At 37.6% G+C, this 27,745-nt stretch overlaps 1 protein-coding gene and 1 pseudogene across 1 annotated transcript in view; both read left to right on the top strand.

The window, feature by feature from the left end:
* Window positions 1-27,745, top strand: part of LOC132040129 ((+)-borneol dehydrogenase 1-like) — a 71,635-nt gene that overhangs the window by 31,396 nt on the left and 12,494 nt on the right. The window lies entirely within an intron of this gene.
* On the top strand, window positions 12,236-13,063 carry LOC132040903 (short chain aldehyde dehydrogenase 1-like; annotated as a pseudogene).

Raw genomic sequence — 27,745 nt, 5'->3', positions numbered from 1 at the left:
AACCTTCCAATTTCCATAGGAACAACAACAACACATTTCTTTCTTCCAAATTCATGAACTATACCAATAATCCACATGTTAACAACATCATTCTCATAAATTCAAGAAACTATATTAAAATCACATTAGCTTCTAAAACAACCCACAAACGATTACAACTTCAACTTGGATCATTAAACCTTCATTTTCATCATAGAATCCACAACAATCAACAACCAAAACACTAAATAAAATTAGTTCATCACTCCAACACACACAACACCTACACGGCTTCAACTTCAACACACAAATTTCATGAATTTCATCCATTTCTACACACTACAACACACATAAACCATCCATAACACATGTAAAAGAAGATTAAACCTTACCTTTTCCACTTAGTTCTTCAACTTGGCTAGGGTTGTGCTTGCAAGAATGAATGGTTTGCTTACTCCAACAACCACTCCATGTTAATTAAGGACCTTCCAATGAGTTGAAAAGCTAGAAGAAATTATTTTTTTTTTGATCAATTTCCATGGCACCATCATTCGGCCACCATGGCCGAATGTTGCTCTTCATTTTTCTCCAATTTTCTCCAAGTTTTCTAGAGGTTGAAAAGATGACTAATAAGTCGTGCTTGTCATCTATTGTATACATATATAATTCATCCATGTGTACCATGGCCCACACATGGCTTGGATGAATTAAAATTTGCCAAGCCATGGGTGGGAACCACCCATAACCACACGGCCATATATGTTTTGGTTTCATGAAATGTCAACTTTCCATAATTCACTTTTAACCCCAAATTTTTCTTAATATTCCATACCAATAAAATCATAAGCAACTTATGCCTTAAAACAAAATCGGAGGTCAAAAGTCTCAACCTCGTATCCCGGAATAGTCTTGTCCTTAACTTTTCATGGTTAGCTCGGAATGTCCCAATGTACAAAATACGGGATATAACATCCTCCCCCCCCTTTAGAACATTCGTCCTCGAATGTTAAACTAGTCTTATAGGGTCTTATAAGCACTTCGGGGGAGTCTCTTTTATAGCTACCACATACAGTTCATTCATCAATCAACATAACCAATGTAGGAATTTAGATTACCTGTAGACATAGGAAATAAGTGGGGATACGTATTCTTCATCTCTTCCCTGTTATTGTTCCGCCACAATACCTTAACGGAAGCTATGTCTTTAGTACGCAATCTTCTCACCTGACGATCCGGTATGGCTATAGGCCGCTCCTCGTAGGATAATCCTCTCCGTCACCCGGATATCATCTATGGGAAATACCGGAAGGATCACCTACACATTTGCGAAGCATTGACACGTGGGAGACCAAATGCACTATTTCCAAATCCGACGGTAGATCTAATTCATAGGCAACCTTGCCTATCTTACGGACAATCCGATAAGGTCCAATATACCTCGGACTGAGCCTCCCTTTCTTGCCGAATCTCATAACACCCTTCATGGGTGACACTTTCAGAAATACTCAATCGCCAATTGGAACTCTAAGTGTCGACGTCGATTATCTACATATGACTTCTGTCGACTCTGGCTGCTAAGAACCTTTCCTGAATAAGCTTCACCTTATCAATAGCTTGCTGAATCATATCTAGGCCAATTAACTTAGTTTCGCCAACATCGAACCAGCCAATCGGTGACCTGCACTTTCTGCCATACAAAGCCTCATACGGCTATCTGGATGCTAGAATGGTAGCTATTATTATAGGCAAACTCCATAAGTGGCAGATGATCATCCCAGCTGCCTCTGAAATCAATAACGCAGGCCCGCAACATATCCCTTAGCGTCTGAATAGTACGCTCGGTCTGTCCGTCAGTCTGAGGGTGACATACTGTATCGAGATTCACTTGTGACCTCATCCCTTCTGGAGTGATCTCCAGAAGTTAGCTGTAAACTGAGCTCCTCTGTCTGAGATCATAGATGTGAGAGCTTTGTGAAGTCTCTCTATATAATTTCGCATAGCCTTTAACGGGATAAATGGTCTTGAATATGCTCTTGTACTGACTCCTTGCGGTTCAATGGTCCGCGTCATTAGTCCTTACATCCTTGTCACCATTTACCTTTACATTCCGAGTGCTCACCCAACATGACTTTGTCGCTAGTGAGTATAATGGTTATGTCCCTTAAACTATTCCTCCTAGTTCCTTCCCAGGACTACTTCCATCGATCCAAAGTATGTATATACGAAATGGTTTTGCACCCTTCGCTATCCTTCACAGTACAGCTACACTTATGGCAACTCATAATTCGAGTTCAAACTAAATCCTTGGGCTCTTGCCACAACTCTTCCTTTAGCTTTCTGCCACAACTGTTTCTTTCATCTTTATCCCTCAAATCTTGCAATACAACCCAAAAGCATAGGGCTACGGAAATTCTTACTCCCTTACGATTCTCTCATAACACAAGTATACGTGTCTTCGATTTCCTTGTATTGGCGATCGTTTCGAACTCTGGCTCCAAGCTAATAAATTTCCCTTCTGGAGCATAAGAACGCCATAATCCCTTTCAAGTCCAATATGTTCTTCCCCCCTTTATTAAGGAGGTCCTAATACACCAATAATTTTTTTTGATATCCATCGTCTTCGGCAATTATCTTTCGAAAGTTAGAAATCTCTTAGCATCGTTGCACGTGGTCACTATCCTTTCGTCCCACTTGTCGAAGTCCGTTCTCCAACCCCACACATTCCTCTTTTGTTCCATACTACCACACTCTATCCCTCTCACACGCCTACCCTCAAATTTTTATCCAAATAGTGCCGTGCTTTGCCCGTCGTCTCTCTTGGAGGCTTTACTCCCTCATGTTTCTTACTCTTTCGCTTTTTCCGACATTTTGGTCACCTTACCTTCCATCTACTCACTTTCTTTCTTTTCCAAATATCATTGTATTAGAACTTTCCGAGCTTAACCTGTAGTGAAAACAGCATCAGCTTGCCTTATAACATTTGTGCCATTTTTTTTTTTTTTTCACTTGAGCTTCGTTACCCTGTCCGATTAATGCCTTCCAATATGTCACAACGTCGATTGCTGGAATACACATACCCGCCGATATAGTCATGTATGGGACATCATATACATACGTATACATAATCGCTACCATCTTGTTTACAAAATATTTCCAACACTATTCAACTTACCCTGTTTCTAAAGCTGTAATGCACCTTCCTTCTTTTTCACTGGTTCGGCCCGCCCGTCCTATGTGACCTCTTAAGGTTCTGCCCACTCTGTATACTCTGATTTCTCTTAGGCTACCCTAGCTTCCCATTTGTCTCTCCTGTGTCCGACTCTATAGGACTTTTAGTACACTTCCCAGGGGGTCACCCATCCTAAAATTTCTCCCACTCCAGCACGCTTAACTTTGGGACTCTGATGAAATGCGATGCTCTAATGCTAGTATGATAGCGTCCACCTCACCGCATGACCTTCATCACCTAATCTGGAGTAAGTTGAAGTCTTAACGATTTCAAAACGTTCTCATAACACATCTCCCTCCGAATTAGAAAGGGTCTCTTACTCCAATCAATAATTATTTAATACTTGTAGTCATTCCAAATTCTCAGTTAGGTGGCACTTATATTCCAACGATAAGTGTCCAAAGTTCTCTTGAAATAGTATCTTTATCTCAACCTATATCATCTGTTTCTTTTGATGAAATTATATTGCACCATCTGTTCCTTAAGCCTACCGTCTTTGTCGCTTAAAGATTCCATTATTTTCGAGGTGAAGTCGTGTGCACGCAATACCCCTTTATGCTTTATGCCTTTTTACCCTTACTGTGTACCCAACACAGGCTTCTAACTTACTCAAAAACATACCAAGTTCGTCTCAATAATGGTCTTATCTTATCACCATGTCGTCGTACTACACCTTTAAATTCATAACTATGTATTCCCTTTTCGTTCCATATTCGTACTCATTTAATTACGTCTATCTTGGGTGCTTCCTTTAGTATCCCCTTACCATATTTCTCTAGTCTATGTCCATCCTTCTTTCGCGCGCACGAGGAATTTTATAATACCTCTATATCCTTCGGAAGATACTACTCCTACATAATCCCTTTCTCATTTTCAAATCATATTTTGTTCATCCCTATTTGTTCTTATCATACCAGTCATTTCCTAGCACTCATTCTACCTCGTTGCTCATCTTTCTATAGTTTGGTCTTTCACAGTTCCGTCACTGATATTACTCGTGTTCTCGGCTACACATGTCATCATCTATTACTGCACTATTATCTCGCCCGCTTTTCTTTTCATCTCCTTCTTCCAATTAACCCCTTCTTCTTTTGTGCTCGCTATCATTTCCGTTATCTCATAATCTCTATTCTGAACTTTCCCTATAGAAGAACTTCATAAATCCCTCTTTTTTTTTTTCTTTTTTTTTTTTTTTTGATCAATAGCTCACCTTTATACTTTAGTCACATAGATCACGTCATATCTTTTAGTCACTTCCTCGCTAGGCTTTGCTCATTTTCATAACAATCCTTATTATATTCACATAATATCCTGTTCGTAATCAATCTTATAGTGTAACACTTCTTAACCTTTTACCCTTTCTGGTCAATCTTATCCTTAATATCTCGTCTTATCAATACATTCATATCCGTCACAATTCTTTTTCCTCTCGTATTCTTGTCTCAATCATACTATTATTTCTTCTAACTATAAACTCGTCATAATTTATCCCTGCTTATCAATTCAGTTGGTACCTTAATATAACACTCTATCAAGATTTGCCAACCTCTTCTAAATCATCTCTTAATATCACAAGCCCTTTCCAAATTCTTTTTACCATATCGATATCGACCTCCTAATTACTATTACCATCAATTCGGTAGTTAACTTATTTCTCAAGGTCAGCCGTACTTGCAACTTAGTCAAATCCTATCCTTACTATTGACACGACCTTTCAAGGCATATCACAAACCCATATCTCATTCTCTTTTTATTTCTTAGAAAATTTGGCGAGTTTCCTCTATATTTCTTACTATCTCAAAACCTGCACGCAGAAATACCAACAATGCCTCACGGGGCAACATATATATATATATATATATATATATATATATATATATATATATATATATATATATATATATATATATATATATATATATATACATATCATATCATATCACAGCCACACAGGGCTCCCAATATCAACAACAGTATGAAAATGATGGACTTACCTCGTATGTCCAACTCGAACTGCACCTGTTACACTTTCCTGTTTACTTTTCCCTTCCAATTTTTAACTTTACATTTCAATCGTACCTCAATACCTTACCCGACATATATCTTTCGTACCTTTGCTTACCTGCGTGCTTTGTAACTTCGAATATCGTCAATCACTTTCTTCTGTCGATGTCGACCTTCAGCTGAAATCAAAAGTTAGTATAAGGAATTTCATTTCCTATGACTTGGCTCTATCGCACGATCTAAGACAGAAAAAGGGTCACCGATTCCTAAATGCCCCGCGCCTCCCGTTTATAAGTGTGGCCGGCTTCACACCATAAACAAGACTGCGGGACACGGTCTGTAGACAATCCGAGAACGAACTGCTCTAATACCACTTTTGTCACGACCCAACCCCGTAGGCCGTGACTAGTGCCCGAGCTGGGCACCCGTACACACCCGTTAACCAGAATCAACATACAAATAACTTATACATATACAAAGGTCAGACGTCAGATCATAGCGTAACATAATATCTTATACATACGAAAAGTGAAACGTCGCCCCAAAACGTCACAATATATATATATATATATATATACATCACAACTTCGGACGTCGTCTCAAATCGGATGATATCGCACATAAGCCAGCAAGGCTATCATAATACAGGGGGACGTCCAAAACACAAATCACACAGACACAACTGAACAGTGACTACCCACAACCCACACATATGTCTACAGACCTCTAAGAGTAATAACAGAATCATATGACGGGACAGGGCCCCGCCGTACCCCTGAATAGACATATACATACACATATATATAACAAAGGTGTCTGTACCCAAAACATAGGCTCCGGAACAAGGGAGCGCTCCAGAATAGCTGAATGGAAATCCTAAGCTGGCGGATCACCAAAATGAGTATCTGTACCTGCGGGCATGAAACGCAGCCCCCGAAGAAAGGGGGTCAGTACGAAATATGTACTGAGTATGCAAAGCATGAAATATAGTAAACAGGATCATAATCGGAACAAAAGTACAGAAAATAAGTGCAAAATCCAGAATACCAAAATGCTTACTTTTAAAACACAAATCATGCATGGGGCTCAGGGAATATGGTCGCCCACCCGTCATTGGCGCCATAACACAGCATAACACCAGAAGATTTCATATCTCCGTAACCCGGCATATCACATAACACATCATAACGCCATAACACATCATAACACCAAAATATATACGGAACCCGGCCCTCTAGCGAGGAGCTCGGCGAACCATAACACATCATACTCCGAATATAACATAGTGCGCACGATAACATAACCGGCCCGGGACTCGGCGAAAGATGTAACAACATATGCACGAGCAGAGTCGTGAGTAACCATATGCATAAAAATCATCATTACAGACTCAATAGATAAGTAAGTAATCAACACTCGGGGTTAAGATGATAGTCACATTAAGTTCTTTCAAAAGTCGTTAGAACCAAACATAGAAAAGTCTCGGGGCCCACGGACAAGTATCAAACCAATCCGGGCCCGCCCATGAAAGTTAAAGTTATTATTCATTATAGAATCTTCTACGAACGTTTCGAAGCGATTCGAGCTCGTCTGTGAAAGTTAAGGTCGTTCGTAGTTATAGAATCTTTTACGAACAAAATCCCTTTATGCAACATTTGAAATCCAATCATACAAAAGACATAAGGATCATAGTTCGACTACATTAAGAATGTCAACATTAAGAAGTGAATAAGAATCGTAGACATGCTCAGATCTTAAGAATAGAGTTACCCCCATGCTCGTATCATAGCCTACTTACAACTAAGACATGCCAAAAGAAAGAAAGGTTAGGCTTTACATACCTCGTCCGCTTCCTAAGCTAATCCGAATTTAAGTCTCGGCTTCCCAAGATCTACAATAACGTCATTAGACACCAAACATTAGTCATAAGCACTTAGGAATCCAATTCCAAGCTAGCACTTTATCTACAGAAATTTGGGCAGCATTTCCCCTATAAATTCAACAACCCCGAGAATTCAACTCGGCCAAATCTTCAACAACAATACCAACAATCATATTAACAACATCAACAATTAATTCAAAACGCATTCTAACGTTAGTAACTCTTTTCTACATAATTCGACAACATTCCATTTACATTCAAATCACCACATACAATTAAGCCAACACCAATGCTCACACATTCAAATACTAATCCGAAACCATTCAACAAGATTCAAGGACATTTCAAACAATCCGCACAATATTCCAAACAACCCAACCAACTTACAACATTACCCGAAACCTTCCAATTTCCATAGGAACAACAACAACACATTTCTTTCTTCCAAATTCATGAACTATACCAATAATCCACATGTTAACAACATCATTCTCATAAATTCAAGAAACTATATTAAAATCACATTAACTTCTAAAACAGCCCCCAAACGTTTACAACTTCAATTTAAATCATTAAACATTCATTTTCATCATATAATCCACAACAATCAACAACTAAAACACTAAATAAAATTAGTTCATCACTCCAACACAACCAACACCTACACGGCCCAACTTCAACATATCATATTTCATGAATTTCATCCATTTCTACACTCTACAACACCCATAAACCATCCACAACATATGAAAAGAAGATTAAACCTTACCTTTTCCACTTAGTTCTTCACTTGGCTAGGGTTGGTGCTTGCAAGAATGAATGGTTTGCTTGCTCCAACAACTACTCCATGTTAATTAGGACCTTCTAAGGAGTTGAAAAGCTAGAAGAAATTATTTTTTTCTTGATCAATTCTTGGAGCACCATGTTCGGCCACCATGGCCGAATGTTGCTCTTCATTTTTCTCCATATTTTCTCCAAGTTTTCTAAGGTTGAAAAGATGACTAATAAGTCTTGCTTGGTCATCTATTGTATACATATAAGGTTCATCCATGTGTACCATGGCCCACACATGGCTTGGATGAATTAAAATTTGCCAAGCCATGGGTGGGAACCACCCATAACCACACAATTTCAACCTCGCCATATATGGTTTGGTTTCATGAAATGTCAACTTTTCATAATTCACTTTTAACCCCAAATTTTTCTTAATATTCCATACCAATAAAATCATAAGCAACTATGCCTTAAAACAAATCGGAGGTCAAAAGTCTCAACCTCGTATCCGGAATAGTCTTGTCCCTAACTTTTCGTTTTAGCCGAAGGGCAAAATTTAAAGATTTCAAATACCGTGAGGGCAAAAAAATTTAAAGACCACCCCAAAAGAAGGGCAATTCTGCCAATTGCCCTTCATACAGATCGGTCTTTAATTTTTGTCCCTCAAATCGCTGGCCTTTAATTTTTGCCGCTACTTCTTATTTAATGAAAATTTGTGGGCCAAAGTATCCTTATTCGTTGGTCTACGAAACCAGAGATTCTGGGTTCAATCCCTGGCAGAGTCGGGAAAAAAAATTTCCACGGGCAAAGTTACATAGAAACTTTGCCTTGTCCGGCATAAGCTTTTTAGAAATAAAGTTATCTGGCATAAGTTGTGTGGTCTCTAATTCGCTCGGCATAAGTTTATAGAAACTTTACCTTATCCGGCATAAGTTCTGTAGAAATAAAGTTATGCCGGATAACTTAATTCTTACAAAACTTATGCCGAACAAGAAAATATTTCTATATAACTTTGCCCGAAAAGGGTAGGCCAATTTTTTTTTTTTTTTTTTGGTTTATGTCAAGAGAATTTTCGGTCACTTTTTTGGTACTTAAAGTGAAAGATAAAAATTAAAGACCCATGATTTGAGGGGTAAAAACTAAAAACCACCCCCAAGATGGGCATTCGTGCGAATTACCCACCTCAGCGAAAATTTTTATAATGGGTGAGGCATAAATATGACATGGTCTGTGAGGGAGTATTTTATTACAATTATATTGTGGGGCCCAATACTTTATGCTCTTCCTACTATTCTTTTCTTCTTCCACGTTTTTTTGTCATTTCTCTCTCCTCTTTCCTATTTTTTCTCATTTTCTTTTTTTCATCAATTTTAAAACCAATTCTATTATATGTTGATCAAAATTTTTTAAGATATTCTTCCGTTTTATTATTTAGCTTTTCAATTATTTCTTAAAAAATCTGTTAAACTCCATACAAGTTTAAAAGAAAATAATTGGCACTCCAAAAAAAATATATTAATGTAAAAATTGATAACCAAAAATGAATGTAGGATACTTTTAAAAGTAAAAACACCTTAGGAAATTTATTGAAATTCTTTTTTTCATTTTTCTTTTGGTATATATTATTCAAAGTTGCTACATTCTGTACCCGAAAAATTCAAAGTTCTAAGTGTCATCAAAGTAGACCCTGAATTTAGTGTGTGCAAAAATCGATTTAATCGATAAACTGAACCGAGAAAAAAGTTATATGTTTAGCAATCTATTTGGTTAATGATTTTTTAAGTTTTATGGACTATCAGCTCGATTTTAAATTTTAAGTTCTATTAACAGTTAAACCGATAACCCAATGAGGACATAAGATCTTACTAAAATTACCTTTAATAAGTATGTTTTAGTGAATTTTCTCTGTGAAAGATGTGGGAGGCCAAACCAATTGTGTTCGAAGACAATTGGTTTAACACTGGTAGCCAAACTTAACCAAATAACGTGTTTGAACCTATGTCCTTACTGGGTTATCGATTTAACCGTTAATAGAACTTAAAAATTGAAATCGAGCTGGTAGTCCGATAAAATTTAAAAAATCATTAACCAAATAGATTGCTAAACCAATAACGTTTTTTTTGTTTAGTTTATCAGTTAAACCAATTTTTGCACACCCCAAAATTCAGGGTCTACTTTGATGACACTTTGGACTTTGAATTTCTCGGGTGTAGAATATAGACACTTTGAATTGAATATATACTAAAAGAAAAAGAAAATTCTTATGTAGCAACTTTGAATTGAATATATACAAAAAAAAAAAAAAAAATCCAATAAATTTTCTGTTAATAGAACTTAAAATTTGAAATCGAGCTGGTAGTCCATAAATCTTAAAAAATCATTAACCAAATAGATTGCTAAACCAATAGCTTTTTTTTTTGTTCAGTTTATAGGTTAAACCGATTTTTGCACACCACTAAATTCAGGGTCTACTTTGCTGACACTTAGAACTTTGAATTTCTAGGGTACAGAACGTAGCAACTTTGAATAATATATACCAAAAGAAAAAGGAAAAAAGAATTCCAATAAATTTCCTAAGGTGTTTTTACTTTTAAAAGTATCCTACATTTATTTTTGGTTATCAGTTTTTACATTTTTTTTTTAGAGTGCCAATTATTATTTTTTAAATTTGTACAGAGTTTAACTAATTTTTTAAGAAAAATTGAAAGACTAAATAATAAAACGGAAGAATATCTTAAAAAAAAAATTGATCTCTATATAATAGAATTGGTTTTAAAATTAATGAAAAAAATGAAAAAAAAATAGGAAAGAGGAGAGAGAAATGACAAAAAAACGTGGAAAAAGAAAAGAATGGTAGGAAGAGCATAAAGTGTGGGGTCCATAGCGCCTAACCCAGGCAGCTTTTGGACTTGATTGGGATTGATTGCCAGGCCCGAAACCAACCCCATCGTCCTACTTAATAGCCTTGCTTTCTTGGCATTTGATTTCAAACCTCGCCTCCATAGTCCTTTTAAATCCTTAGCCATGTTTACGTGGCTTCTAATCAAGTTTATTAGTGCAACCCCATAACTTCTATAAAGCCTCAAATCTCCAGTTTATAAATATAAAATAAAATGACATATTTAAATCACAAAAGTTAAATTATATTTGGTATATAATTATATATACATTTAGTTTCAGATAATGAGATTTTTTTTTTGTTTATATATTTTTGAATTTCATATCAAATTAAAACTAAGACATAAAATGAAATGAATGGGGTAAATACTATTCTCACACAAATATTATTAGTTGTATTTTGTATCAATTAAAATTTCTCGTAAGCAAATAGGTGAGTTAGACGAACTTAGGAGGGAAAAAAAAAGGTTAGACGAACTTAAACGTAATTAAATGACCACGTTTTAAGTTTGATACCACTTTAGAGGTGATGTGAAATGTAAGAAACGGTGTGTTTGATATAGAGCTTTTCAGCCTTTTCATATTTGGTTGGTCAATTTTTGGAAAAAAATTCCTTTAAAATAATTTTTTTTTTTTAAATGAAGAAAATAATTTTCCTAGTGAAAGTAGGAAAAACAAATTCCATAAGTGTCATTCTACATTGTTTGTGTTCTCCCCACCTTCCAACACACCTCATCTTCATCCACCTCCGTATCACCAATCCTCATCACCCTACCCCACCACTCCTACTTTCATAGTATTTGTTTAGATTATATAGAAATACTTTTAAATCTTTTCTTGCATACCGAACATAAGAAAATCAGGAAGAAACAGACTTATTTTTTGGAAAATATTTTCCTTCGTATCGAACACACCCTAAAATTTTCAAATTATTAATGAACTCATGGTACAACTTGTTTGTGGAGTTTATTGCAAACTTCTTTGGCTTTAGAAGTTCAGTTTTATATCTTACTCCCTCCGTTTCAATTTGTACGTCTTACTTTTCTTTTCAGTTGGTTTAATTTTTTTTTTTTTTGCAACTCTTTAATTTCAACTTTTCACGTGATATGTTTAAGACCATAAAATTAACATTTTTGTTAAATTATACATATCTTTAGTTTAAGACCTGGCGACAAAACTTCTTTTACTTTCAATATAAGAGTTGGAACTAAAGTCGCTAGATTCTCTCTGTTATTTTAGCAAGTCAAACTCAGAGTTGATCCCCAATTTGGCCTAAGGTGTTTTCTTATAAATAGAGACTCTAAATGTGTGAACAACACACAGCTCTCTAGTTTGAGAAAATGGCCAGCTCTTCTCTTCAATCCCCAATTGCCAAAAGGTTATTTTCTTTCTTTATTTTCCTTATTTATAATCTTCTTCTTTTCCTCTGTAATTAGACAACCGTAATACTAATTTCTATATGAACTTATTTTTGCAGGCTAGAAGGTAAGGTAGCAATTATAACTGGTGGTGCTACAGGAATAGGAGCAGCCACAGCTAAGCTTTTTGTTCAACATGGTGCAAAAGTTGTGATTGCTGACATACAGGACAACCTTGGAAATTTCGTAGTACAAGAAATTGGGACAGAGGAAACAATTATCTTTGTCCACTGCAATGTCGCGATTGAATCAGACGTCAAGAATGTTGTTGATGCAACAATTGCCAAATTTGGTAAGCTTGACATAATGTTCAGTAACGCTGGTGTATCGGGTAAGCAAATTTCCAGCATCTTAGACGTAGATTACGACATAATTAAGAAGGTATTCGATGTAAACATTGTTGGCGGGTTCTTCTGTGCGAAACATGCTGCTAGAGTGATGATTCAGGACAAAATAAAAGGTTCCATTATCTTCACAGCAAGTGACGCGACCGTGGTCTATGGTGCTGGTGTCCCGCATACCTATTCATCCTCAAAAAATGCACTTTTGGGACTTTCCAAGAACGTTGGTGTCGAATTAGGAAAGTATGGAATAAGAGTCAACTGTGTTTCTCCTTATTATATCAGCACACCGTTGGTATTAAACGCATTTGGAATAGACAAACAAATGGCAGACAAATTGTTTGCAGAAGCAGGAAATTTGAAAGGAGCTTTACTAGGTGTTCAGGATGTGGCAAACGCAACGTTGTACTTGGCAAGTGATGATTCTAAATATGCGAGTGGAATGAATCTCGTTCTTGATGGTGGTTATAGTACTACAAATGTGGCTTTAACTGAGGCCTACAAGAAATTGTTTCCATCAACTGCCAACAAAGTGTAATCGAAGTGGGAATAAATAAAGATAGATCAACTTATGTTGCATTCAATGATTGATTGGATCATTTGACTGAATACTATCCAATGTATAATGAATCTATATACATAAAAACAAGGAATAAAAGCTATATAGCCCGCTTCGAAATAAAGTTAAATGATTGATTCATGCTTCTTCTTATTTATTCATTTTCCATGCTAATACTACAGTATTTTTGTTCACTAGTTTAGCTTATTGTTAAGTTGAGCAATGTAGTTTAGTTAGTTATGCCAGCCGGCTGCCAACTAGGTGCCAGCTGTATAGCTTAAGTTAACTAGTTAGTTAGCCATGTAATTAGAAGGTAGTTAGATATTTTTCATTTCAGTCGGTTAGAATAGTATAAAGTACATATCTCTGTATTCATTTCCACAGAACTGATAATGAGAAGATATATGTTTTCTCTCTTCTTCATTTCTTCTTCTCTTCACTCACTGATAATATGATTAATACAGTGAGATATCTAGAATTCATCATGGTATCAGAGCGAGTGTAAAGGATCGGTGTTAGCTTCGTGTGAAGATTGAATTGATTCAATTCGAAAGTTCTAGATTCTCACCAATTGCAGTGTTGTTTTCGATTCGCTAAAATTAGGGTTTAATTCATCAATTTGGAGGGTGAATTCAACTAATTTGAGGTTGAATCGTCTTTTAAACAACAAAATTATCAGTGTTTGGAATTTTTCTTTTGATTACGAGCTTCTTCAATGGCAGCTACTGATGAACAAGCTCCAATGGCAGTTAACAATGGCGAGAACAACAACAACTCTGGAAAGACAACGAATAACAATGTTTCAACCACGATAGATCAGCATCATCCATTGTTTCTTCAACCATCAGATACTCCAGGTAGCTCTTTGCTATCTGTTAAGCTAACTGGCCCAGAAATGTTATATCCCGTATTTTTGTACGTTGGAATATTTTAAGTTAGTTGCGACAAGTTAAGGACAAGGCTATTTTTCGATTTGGTGTAATGCATAAGTTGTTTATGAATTTTATTGGATGGAAATATTCCATGAAAATTTGGGGCTAGAAGTTGAAATAAAAATTTCATGAAAAGGCCAAAGTGGCCGTGTGTTAAGGTGGGGCCCACACATTGAGATTTTTTTTGGGACATGCGGCAATTTATATGAATCACATATGTGAAGTTAAACATAACTCAAGAAGGACCCTTGAGCCAAATCAAAGTGGAAGTCCTCCAAGCAAATATTTTTAAGTAACGTTTTCGGGTGATCGACTTTGAGGGCAGAAACGGTATTATAAGTTTGGAATTTGGAAAAATACCAAAGATAGAAGTTGTAGATAATTGAAATATCTTTCCAACCATAGGTCGTGGGTTCACAGGAGACATCGGGATAAGGAGATATGGACGTTTTAAGGGAGATATGGACGTTTTAAGGCAGAAAGGTCGAGCTGAACAGTGGATTCGGCCCAACCCGATTCCAAGTCGGGTCAGGCCCAATACCCATGCCATTTAAGTGAAATTTTCGGCTTTCTCCTTCATTTTTCAGACCAAAACATCCAGATTTTCAGAGATGGAGAGAGAGAGAGGAGAGGTAGAGAGAAACCAAATTTTGACCACAATCTAAGCCCCGAATCGCGAAGCTCATGAAGAGAAAAGTATTGTACGTTACGTTGCCTTCAATTTGGGCTAAAAATCAGCCAAGAAGAAGAGGGTGACGTGCTGGCTGCATACTTAAGGTAAGACTAAGGTCCCTTTTTCATTGTTAACAAGTTTAATTAGAGTTTTAATGGATTAGAACGGAGAAAATAGCGTTATAAACTAGTTTGTTATTTTGTTGAGATTTATGGATATAGGGGCTGTTTTGGTAGACTATGATGAACAAAATTTTATTAGTATTTTTGGTTGTTGTTGTTGTATGGATTCTAAGATGAAAATGATGAGTTGATGATTCAAGTTGAGGTGGAAAACGTATATGGGCTGTTTTAGAAGCTAATGTGAATTTAATGTAGTTTCCTGAATTTATGAAAATGATATTGTTAAGGTGTGGATTGTTGATGTAGTTTATGAATTTGGAAGGAAGAAAATGTATTGTTGTTGTTCTTATGGAAATTTGGGGTTTCGGGTGGAGTAGAGTATTAATTGGATTGTTTGAATATTGTGCGGATTGTTGGAAATGTTCTTGAATCGTGTTTGAATGGTTTTGGATTGGTATTTGAATATGCGGTCGTTGATGTTAGTTTAAAAATATGAAGTTGAATTGAATATGCATGAATGTTGTCGAATTATGTAGAAAGGAATTATTAATGTTAGAATGTGTTTGGAATTACTTATGGATATTGTTATTGTGATTGTTGGTATGGTTGTTGTTGATATTGGCCGAGTTGAATTCTCGGGGTGTTGAATTTATAGGGGAAGTGCTGCCCAAATTTTTGTAAATAAAGTGCGAGTTTAAAATGGGATTCCGAGGTGCCTATGACTAATGTTTAGTGTCTAATGACGTGTTGTAGATTTTGAAAAGCCAAGACTTTGAGTTTGGATTAGCTTAGGAAGCAACCAAGGTATGTAAGGCTTACCTTTCCTTCTTTTGGGCATGTCTTAGATATGAGTAAGGTATGATATGTTATGAGCCTTGGGGTAATTCTATTCGAAAAATCCGAACATGTTTATGATTCATATTCGCTTTGTGATGTTGGCATCCTTAATATGGTCAAGCTATGATCCGTATGTCCTTGATATGATTGGATTTGAAATGCTATGTACTCGGTTTGTTCCGAAAGGATCTTATGTCTTTTGTATGGATAAATTTCAAAAGTTGCATAAAAGTTGGTTTTGTTAAAAAAGAGTTTTGTTCCTAAACGATTAAAAACTACGAACGTCCGTAACTTTCACAAATAGAACCGGATGGCCTTGATATGCTAAAAAATGATTCCATGATGTATGATGACTATGTTTTCCATAGGCGGGCCGGCTCGGGTCGACACCTGTTCGTGGGTCCGCGACTCTCCTTATGTACTTCGACGACTTTTTGAAAAGAACTTAATATGACTACCTTTTCGACCCACGAGTATGATTATATATTTGTTTGTTGAGTCCGAAATGTTGATTCGTGTACTTATGATTTCGATACGTACTATGATTTCGAAGTTCGGTTTGATATGTTCGAGTGGTATTCGGAAGAAAATCGATTTGACTACCGTTGTGGCTTATAAATGATGGTTCATTTTGATTAACCTATTAAGTCTTTGAAAATGTTTTTAAGCTGTATTTGGTTACTCACGATTCTGTTCGTGCGTTCTGTTATTACATTTGCCGCTGGGTTCCTGGCCGCGGTATGTGTATATGTGATATTACCGCTGGGTTCCTGGCCGCGGTATGTGTATATGTAATATTACCGTTGGGTTCCTGGCCGCGGTATGTGTATATGTGTATGTGTATGGGTATGTGTGATATTGACCGCTGGATACTTGACCGCGGTATGTGTGATATTGACCGCTGGATACTTGACCGCGGTATGTGTGTATATGTGGTATGTGATATGTGATAATATGATGATATGATCTTGTTTGCCGAGTCCCTCACTAGAGGGCCGGGACACGATATGTGTATATGTGATTTTGACAGTCTGGATTATGATCATTCGGTTAATGTCAGCTCAAATGATAAGTTAGGATGTTATGATGTGTTACGGTAGGCATTTGGCATTCTGATTATTATATTTGTCGTCGCTACCTCTGTTGTACGATTTGTGTTTCAGATGCAAGTACCTTGGTATTCGGTTATTATGCTCACGTTCGTACTCCTTACTTTGGTTATGACCTCGTTTTACGTATCGTGCTTTACATACTCGGTACATATGTCGTCTTCGACCCGCTTTCTTCGGTTCGCGTTTCATGCCACGCGAGTGTATTCGGATGAGTAGAGGATATTAGCGACGAATGTTCCATTTGGATTGGCGAGCTCGTTTCCTCTCGGAGTGTTGCGAGTCCGAGCATTTATGTTATGGTATTTGGGTTATGTTAGAGACTTTGCAGACAGGGTCATGTATGTAATATGTCAGTTGTAAGCGGCTAGGCGAGCCGATATGTTATTATGCATTTTGTTACAACTTCGTTATGACTACGAATTTTATTTGATTTGAAAAAGACGAAAGGCATGTTTGTTTTCTGAAAAAATTTCATTATGTGCTTATGTCATGATTTGCGGGCCCAGTATGATCATGTGTGTTACGAGAGTCAGCGGGTTCGCTCGGCCCTAGATAAGGGTCGGGTGCCCATCATGCCCTACCGGAAATTAGGGTGTGACAAATTGGTATCGAGAGCGATTCGTCCTAGGGGTTTCGTAAAGTCGTGTCAAGTAGAGTCTTGTTTATGGTGTGTTGCGCGCCACATTTATAAACAGGAGGCTACCGGGCATTTAGGATGGTTACTCTTCTTTCATATCTGAGATCTTGCCATAGAGCCAAGTCATAGGGAATGAGATTTCTCTTACTGACCTTTGGTTTCAGCAGAAGAATGGCATCGACAGAAGGAAGTGACTAGCGATATTGGAAGTTATAAAGTACGCAGGTAAGCAAAGGTATGAAAGGTATATGTTGGGTAAGAATACCTCGAGTATGATCGAAATGTAAAGTTGAAGATTAAAAGGGAAAGTGAACAAGAAAGTGTAACGAGGTGCGATTCAACAATTTGGTGCATACAAGGTATGTTCATTATTTTTAAATCCGTTGTTGATGTTGGGAGCCACTATATTTGTGATATGATATGATATGTATCTATGTATGTTGGCCCTGTGAGGCATTGTTGGTATTTCCTGCGTGCAGGTTTTGAGATAGTAAGAAATATAGAGGAAGCTCTGCCAAAATTTTCCCAAAAAAAAAAAAGAAGAGAGAATGAGATATGGATCTGTGATGTGTTTTGAAAGGTTGTGTCAATAGTAAGGGTAAGATTTGGCCAAGCTGCAAGTGCAACGATTTTGAGAAATAAGTTAATAGGCTGGATTGATAGTAATGGTAATCGAAGGTCGATACCGATATGGTAAAAAGAATTTGGAAAGGGTTTGTGATATTAAGAGATATGATTGGTAGGAGAGATTGTGTGCTATGGTAATAAAGGAAACCCCCGAGATCCTCGCAAGACCCTTATGCGACTAGTTGAACATTCGAGGACGAATGTTCTAAGGAGGAAGGATGTTATATCCCGTATTTTTGTACGTTGGAATATTTTAAGTTAGTTGTGACAAGTTAAGGACAAGGCTATTTTTCGATTTGGTGTAGGAAAATTTTTCGGAAAACAAACATGCCTTTCATCTTTTCAAATCAAATAAAACCTGTAGTCATAACGAATCTGTATCATAATGCATACTGATATATCGGCTTACATAGCCGATTACAAAACAAATACGAAGTTGAATAATGCATAACAACATATCGGCTCGCCTAGCCGCTTACAACTGACATATTACATACATGACCCTGTCTGCAAAGTCTCTAACATAACCCAAATACCAGAACATAAATGCTCGGACTCGGCAGCACTCCGGGAAAAAGTGGAGTTCGCCAATCCGTACCGGAACATCTTCTCGCTAACATCATCTACTCATCCGGGTACACTCGCGCGACGCAGACGAAACGCAGCCCCCGAAGAAAGGGGTCGGTCACGGAATATGTCCGAGTATGCAAAAGCAGAGAAAAATACGAGGAAGACGAAGTAAAGTGTACCGAACGCGAGCATAATAATCCGAATACCAACGTACTTACATCTGACATCCAAAACATACATAAGGGGTTCAGAAGACAAATAGGATAATCAGAATGCCAAAATGCTTCGCTTTCTTTTGAAAAACACCTCGTATATACGGAAAATCAAACATATCATATGAGGCCGACATTAACCGACCGATCATAACTGACTGTCAAAATCACATATACACACAAATATATATACACATACGTACTCTGCTGAGCAAATACCAGTGCAATATCAACATACATACCGCGCCAAATACCTACGTCAATAACACATATACACATATACCGCGGCTAGGAACCCAGCGGTCAATAACACACACACACATATGCGGCCGGGGAACCAATGTCAATAACACACACACGCATACCTCGACAGAACCGGTCGTATCACAAGCCAGGTCAAGTATCCGGCGGACAATATCACACATACACATGCCGCGGCCAAGAATCCCACGGTCATGTCACATATGCGTCAATATCCGGCGGACAATATCACATACTTGGCCGGGGGCTCGGCGAAAATGTACAACAAAATGCACGAGCGAGAATCACAAGTAACCAAATACAGCTTTTTAAAACATTTACAAAGACTTAATAGGTTATTCGAAACGAACCATCATTTACAGGCCAAACAGTAGTCAAATCAGATTTTCTTCCGAACGTCACTCGGGAACATATCAAACCGAACTTCAGAAACCGTAGTTACGTATTAAAATCACGTACATAAAAATCCTTATTTCAGACTCAACCGATAATTAAGTAATCATACTCGGGGGTCGGAAAAATAGTCATATTGAATTCTTTCAAAAGCCATCAGAATTATACAGAAGAAGATCGCGGGACCCACGGACGAGCGTCAACCCAATCCGGGCCCGCCTACGAAAATCATGGTCATCATATGTTATCGAATCATTGTTACAAACTCAAAAGATAGGTAAACTGATCGTACTTGAAATCGGAATAATAGTCATATCATATCCTTTCAAAAGTCGTCAGAAGTATATAAAGGAGAGTCGCGGGACCCACGAACGGGTGTCGACCCGAGCCGGGCCCGCCTATGGAAAACATAGTCATCATACGTCATGGAATCATTTTTGAGCATATCAAGGCCATCCGGTTCTGTTTGTGAAAGTTACGGACGTTCGTAGTTTTCGGAATTGTTTAGGAACAAACTCTCTTTTTAAAAAAAAAAAAAACCAACTTTTATGCAACTTTTGAAATTTAATCATTCAAAAGACCTAAGGTTCTTTCGAAACAAACCGTGTACATAGCATTTCAAATCCAACCATATCAAGGACATACGGATCATAACTTGACCATATTAAGGATGCCAATATCAAGAAACAAATAAGAATCGTTTACACAACATTTCAAACTCAATCATATCAAAGACATACGAACCATAGCCTGACCATACTAAGGATACCAACATCAAAAGCAAATACGAATCACAAACATACTTGAAACTTAAGCATGGAGTTACCCCGAGGCACAAATCATGTCATACCTTAATCCCGTCTAAGACATGCCAAAGGAAAAGAAGCGTAAGCTTTACATACCTCGATTGCTTCCTAAGCTAATCCAAACCCAAGTCTCGGCTTCTCAAAATCTACAACACGTCATTTGATATCAACATTAGCCATAAACATCGAAGAATTCAATTCCAAAACCATCACTTATTCTACGAAATTGGGGCACTTCCCCTATAAATTCAACAACCCCGAGATTTCAACTCGGCCAAATTCATCAACAACAATACCAAGAAACATTCTAGGAACATCAACAATCAATTCAAAACGCATTCTAACATTAACTACACTTTTCTACATAATTCAACAACATCCCATTATATTCAATCCAACTATTTACATTCAAACCAACCTCCACATTCGTACGTTCAACTACTAATCCGAAACCATTCAAACAATATTCAAGAACATTTTAAACAATTCCCACAAGATTTCATACGGCCCAAGCAACTTGCAACCTTACCCGAAATCCTCCAATTTCCATAGGAACATCAACAACACATTTTCTTCTTCCAAATTCATAAACTACATCAATAATCCGCATGTTAACAACATCATTTTCATCAATTCAAGAAACTACATTAAATTCACATTAGCTTCTAAAACAGCCCATATACGTTTTCCACTTCAACTTACATCATTAAGCTTTCATTATCATCATATAATCCACAACAACAACAACCAAAACTCTAAATAAAATTAGTTCATCATATTACAAAAGAATACCCCACTACGGCTCAACTTCAACACGCAACATATCATGATTTCCATCCATTTTTACACACTATAACACATTCAAAACATCCATAACACAGCTAATTCCAACCATTTAACCCACATAAAATGACCCTTAATCCATAAATCTCAACAAAATAACAAACTAGTTTATAACGCTATTTTCTCCGTTCTAATCCGTTAAAACTCTAATTAAACTTGTTAACAATGAAAAAGGGACTTTAGCCTTACCTTAAGTATGCAGCCAGCACGTCACCCTCTTCTTCTTGGCTGATTTTTAGCCCAAATTGAAGGCAACGCAACGTACAACACTTTTCTCTTCATGAGCTTCGCGATTCGGGCTTAGATTGTGGTCAAAATTTGGTTTCTCTCTCTCCTCTCCTCTCTCTCTCTCCATCTCTGAAAATTCTGGATGTTTTGGTCTGAAAAATGAAGGAGAAAGCTGAAAATTTCACTTAAATGGCGTGGGTATTGGGCCCGACCCGACTTGGAATCGGGTTGGGACCGAATCCACCGTTCCGACTCGACCTTTCTGCCTTAAAACGTCCATATCTCCTTATCCCGATGTCTCCTGTGAACCCACGACCTATGGTTGGAAAGATATTTCAATTATCTAGAACTTGCATTTTGGGAGTTTTCCCAAATTCAAAACTCATAATACCGTTTTGGCCCCTCGAAGTCAGATCACCCGAAGACGTTTTCTTAAATCGTCCCTTTGGAGGCTTACACTCATTTTTAGCTTATGGGTCCTTCTTAGGACTTGCTCAACTTCACATGTAATACTCATATATCTCTTCATATGTCCGTTATAAAATCCCAACATGTGGGTCCCACCTTAACACACGGCCACTTTGGCCTTTTCATGAAATTTTTATTTCAACTTCTAGCCCCTAATTTCCCTTAATATTCCATACCAATAAAATTCATAAACAACTTATACATTACACCAAATCGAAAAATAGCCTTGTCCTTAACTTGTCGCAACTAACTTAAAATATTCCAACGTACAAAATACGGGATATAACATCCTCCCCCTTCTTTAGAACATTCGTCCTCGAATGTTCAACTAATCTCATAAGGTCTTATAAGGATCTCGGGGTTTCTTTTATTACTATAACACACAATCCCTCCGCCAATTATATTTCTTTTTCATCTCTTCCTCGTTCCTTATCCTTAATATCTTACAAACCGTCTTATCAATACACTCATATACATCACAATTCCTTTCCTCTGTGCTCTTGTCTTAATCACACTATTACCATCGGCACGACCTTTCAAGTCGTGTTACAGACCCATATCCCATTCTTCTCTTCTTCTTTTTTTTTTTTTCCGAAAAAATTTCGGCAGAGTTTCCTCTGTAACTGTTACTATCTCAAAACCTGCACGCAGGAAATACCAACAATGCCACACAGGGACAACATACACATATACATATTATATCATATCGTATCGTATCACAGCCGCACAGGGCTCCCAATATCATAAACAATACAAAAATAATAAACATACCTCGTGTACCCAACTCAAACGGCACCTGTTACACTTTTCTTATTTACTTTCCTTTTTAATCCTCAACTTGCATTTCAATCGTACTGCAATATCTTACCCGACACATATCTTTCTTAACTCGCTTACTCGCGTACTTTGTAACTTCCAACATCATCCATTGCTTTCTTCTGTCGATGCCATTCTTCTGCTGAAACCAAAGGTCAGTAAGAGAAATCTCATTCCCTATGACTTGACTCTATGGCACGATCTCAGATATGAAAGAAGAGTAACCAACCTAAATGCCCGGTAGCCTCCTGTTTATAAATGCCTGGTAGCCTCCTGTTAAGGTGGGGCCCACACATTGAGATTTTTTTTGGGACATGCGGAAATTTATATGAATCACATATGTGAAGTTAAACATAACTCAAGAAGGACCCTTGAGCCAAATCAAAGTGGAAGTCCTCCAAGCAAATATTTTTAAGTAACGTTTTCGGGTGATCGACTTTGAGGGCGAGAAACGGTATTATAAGTTTGGAATTTGGAAAAATACCAAAGATAGAAGTTGTATATAATTGAAATAGCTTTCCAACCATAGGTCGTGGGTTCACAGGAGACATCGGGATAAGGAGATATGGACGTTTTAAGTCAGAAAGGTCGAGCTGAACAGTGGATTCGGCCCAACCCGATTCCAAGTCGGGTCAGGCCCAATACCCATGCCATTTAAGTGAAATTTTCGGCTTTCTCCTTCATTTTTCAGACCAAAACATCCAGATTTTCAGAGATGGAGAGGTAGAGAGAGAAACCAAATTTTAACCACAATCTAAGCCCCGAATCGCGAAGCTCATGAAGAGAAAAGTGTTGTACGTTACGTTGCCTTCAATTTGGGCTAAAAATAAACCAAGAAGAAGAGGGTGACGTGCTGGCTGCATACTTAAGGTAAGACTAAGGTCCCTTTTTCATTGTTAACAAGTTTAATTAGAGTTTTAATGGATTAGAACGAGAAAATAAATAGCGTTATAAACTAGTTTGTTATTTTGTTGAGATTTATGGATATATAGGCTGTTTTGGTAGACTATGATGAACAAAATTTTATTAGTATTTTTGGTTGTTGTTGTTGTATGGATTCTAAGATGAAAATGATGAGTTGATGATTCAAGTTGAGGTGGAAAACGTATATGGGCTGTTTTAGAAGCTAATGTGAATTTAATGTAGTTTCCTGAATTTATGAAAATGATATTGTTAAGTGTGTGGATTGTTGATGTAGTTTATGAATTTGGAAGGAAGAAAATGTATTGTTGTTGTTCTTATGGAAATTTGGGTTTCGGTGGAGTAGAGTATTAATTGGATTGTTTGAATATTGTGCGGATTGTTGGAAATGTTCTTGAATCGTGTTTGAATGGTTTTGGATTGGTATTTGAATATGCGGTCGTTGATGTTAGTTTAAAAATATGAAGTTGAATTGAATATGCATGAATGTTGTCGAATTATGTAGAAAGAAATTATTGATATTAGAATGCGTTTCGGATCACTCATGGATATTGTTATTATGATTGTTGGTATGGTTGTGGTTGACGTTGGTCGAGTTGAATTCTCGGGGTGTGGTATTTACAGGGGAAGTGCTGCCGAAATTTTTGTAGATAAAGTGCGAGTTTAAAATGGGATTCCGAGGTGCCTATGACTAATGTTTAGTGTCTAATGACGTGTTGTAGATTTTGAAAAGCCAAGACTCGAGTTTGGATTAGCTTAGGAAGCAACCAAGGTATGTAAGGCTTACCTTTCCTTCTTTTGGGCATGTCTTAGATATGAGTAAGGTATGATATGTTATGAGCCTTGGGGTAATTCTATTCGAAAAATCCGAACATGTTTATGATTCATATTCGCTTTGTGATGTTGGCATCCTTAATATGGTCAAGCTATGATCCGTATGTCCTTGATATGATTGGATTTGAAATGCTATGTACTCGGTTTGTTCCGAAAGGATCTTATGTCTTTTGTATGGCTAAATTTCAAAAGTTGCATAAAAGTTGGTTTTGTTAAAAAAAGAGTTTTGTTCCTAAACGATTCCGAAAACTACGAACGTCCGTAACTTTCACAAATAGAACCAGATGGCCTTGATATGCTAAAAAATGATTCCATGATGTATGATGACTATGTTTTCCATAGGCGGGCCCGGCTCGGGTCGACACCCGTTCGTGGGTCCCGCGACTCTCCTTATGTACTTCTGACGACTTTTTGAAAAGAACTTAATATGACTACCTTTTCGACCCCTGAGTATGATTATATATTTGTTTGTTGAGTCTGAAATGTTGATTCGTGTACTTATGATTTCGATACGTGACTATGATTTCTGAAGTTCGGTTTGATATGTTCCCGAGTGGTATTCGGAAGAAAATCTGACTTGACTATCACAGTGGCTTATAAACGATGGTTCGTTTTGATTAACCTATTAAGTCTTTGAAAATGTTTTAAATCGTATTTGGTTACTCACGATTCGTTCGTGCGTTCGTTATTACGTTTCGTTTTGGGTTCGGCCGCGGTATGTGTATATGTGATATTACCGCTGGGTTCCTGGCCGCAGTATGTGTATATGTGATATTACCGCTGGGTTCCTGGCCGCGGTATGTGTATATGTGTATGTGTATGGGTATGTGTGATATTGACCGCTGGATACTTGACCGCGGTATGTGTGATATTGACCGCTGGATACTTGACCGCGGTATGTGTGATATTGACCGCTGGATACTTGACCGCGGTATGTGTGTATATGTGGTATGTGATATGTGATAATATGATGATATGATCTTGTTTGCCGAGTCCCTCACTGTAATTCGGACACGATATGTGTATATGTGATTTTGACGGTCGATTATGATCATTCGGTTAATGTCACCGATGATAAGTTAGGATGTTATGATGTGTTACGGTAGGCATTTGGCATTCGATTATTATATTTGTCGTCGGTACTCGTTGTACGATTTGTGTTTCGTACGCAAGTATCTTGGTATTCCGGTTATTATGCTCATGTTCGTACTCCTTACTTTGGTTATGACCTCGTCGTATGTCGTGCTTACATACTCAAGACATATATCGCATCGACCCCTTCTTCTGGGGTCGCGTTTCATGCCACGCAGTGTATTCGGATAGCAGAGGATATTAGCGCAGATGTTCCTGCACTGATTGGCGAGCTCCATTTCCTCTCGAAAGTCGCCGAGTAGAGAGCATTTATGTTATAGTATTTGGGTTATGTTAGAGACTTTGGCAAGTACGGTGGTCATGTATGTAATATGTCGACTTGTAAGCTAGGCGAGCCGATATGTTATTATGCATTTTGTTACAACTTCGTTATGACTACGAATTTTATTTGATTTGAAAAAGACGAAAGGCATGTTTGTTTTTCGAAAATTTTCATTATGTGCTTATGTCATGATTTGCGGGCCCGATGGTCATGTGTGTTACGAGAGTCAGCGGGTTCGCTCGGCCCTAGATAAGGGTCGGGTGCCCATCATGCCCTACCGGAAATTAGGGTGTGACAAGAAAATTACTCACTATGGAGTAGTACAATGCGAATTAGTTTGCTTGGTAAAAGTAAGTTAGGGTTTGTAAATGGTAGATATCCTAAGGAGAATTTTGATGCTTTCCTTCATGAATTGTGGGGAAAATGCAATGCTATAGTTCTATCAAGGATCATGACCTCTGTTAGTGCTGAGTTACTTAGTGGTATGGTGTATGGCTCGAGTGCTCATGCAGTGTGGACGGACCTCAAAGAGAGGTTTGATAAAGTCAATGGTTCTCGTGTACTGTACCTACATAAGCAAATTACTACTTTGACTCAAGGTATATCCTCAGTGTCCAGTTATTTCTCAAAACTTAAGGAGTTTTGGGCAGAGTTTGATGCTCTTATGCCATGCCCTGGATGTGGCTGTCCAGAGTCAAAGAAGCATAGTGAACATTTTGGGTACCAAAGTTTACTTCAATTTTTTATGGGACTAAATGAATCCTACTCACAGTCCAGCAACCAAATCCTAAATACATCACTAGTTCCATCTATTAACAAGGCATACTCAATGATTATTTCAAAGGAAAGTAAGAGGACTATGTCTCAACATTCTCACATTCCTGAGATAAATGAAGGAACAGCCTTGTTTAGTGGAAAAGGCAAGGGTGTGATGAATCTAAATAATCACTTCTCAGTTGGATCCAGTTCTAAAAGTGAGACCAAAAGAGAAGAAAGCGGTGCTTCCGTGGAAGTGGTTACTCAGGAGGAAGTAACTACTCAACATCTGGTTCCGGTTCAGGAGGATATGGTTCCAATTCAGGTGGATATAGTTCCAACTCAGGTGGATATCACTCAGGAGGGAATAATCATTCAAACCTCTCAGGAGGAAACAACTATTCAGGATACAAATCCAAAAAGAACTTTCTCTACTGTGACTACTGTCACTTTAAGGGTCATACAAGGGACACTTGCTACAAGTTACATGGTTACCCCACTAATCTAAAGGCAAAGAAGAGATTTGAAACTGGTAACAACTCTAACAATGTTGCAGTCAACTACTCACAACACTTTTCTAGTGATGCAGGTGGTAGACAAACTGGTAGCTCAGGCAACAAGAACATCCGGTTCTTCTACTAATCATGAGCCTCAAAACTGGGTGCCCAATTCCCTCTGTTCACTCAAGAACAATATCAGCAAATTCTAAACGTGTTAGGCAAGGGAAGTGAAGCTAATGGATCAGCCATGGCAGCAGGTATGAGAACTTGTACTACTGCAGATTGTTCAAAATTGACTAAATAGATAGTAGATTCAGGTGCATCCAGTCATATGGTAAATAGTATAAAGTTTTTGAATGAATTTAAAACACTAGCTAAGGATCAAAGAGGCAAAGTACAACTTCCCACTGGTAGCTTAGCTAGTGTGAGTCACATGGGATCTGCCTATCTATTACAAGGACACAAAATCATCAATATGATGCACATTCCTGATTTCAAGTTTAATTTGCTATCTGTAGCAAAGTTGACAAAGGAAATGTATTGGGCAGTCCTCGTTTATCCTGAGTTCTGTATTTTTCAGGATCTCTTAAGTGGACAGGTGGGGGGGATTGGTATAGAAGAAGATGGCTTATATGTGTTCAATCTGTATTGATATCCAAATGAAATTCTACCTCTAACATTCAATTTCCAATTCAGGAT

This window comes from Lycium ferocissimum, chromosome 12, assembly GCF_029784015.1.
Source record: "Lycium ferocissimum isolate CSIRO_LF1 chromosome 12, AGI_CSIRO_Lferr_CH_V1, whole genome shotgun sequence".
Taxonomy (NCBI): Eukaryota; Viridiplantae; Streptophyta; class Magnoliopsida; order Solanales; family Solanaceae; genus Lycium; species Lycium ferocissimum.
Note: the sequence above shows the minus strand (reverse complement) of the source record. Positions and strands in the feature narration are given on the sequence as shown.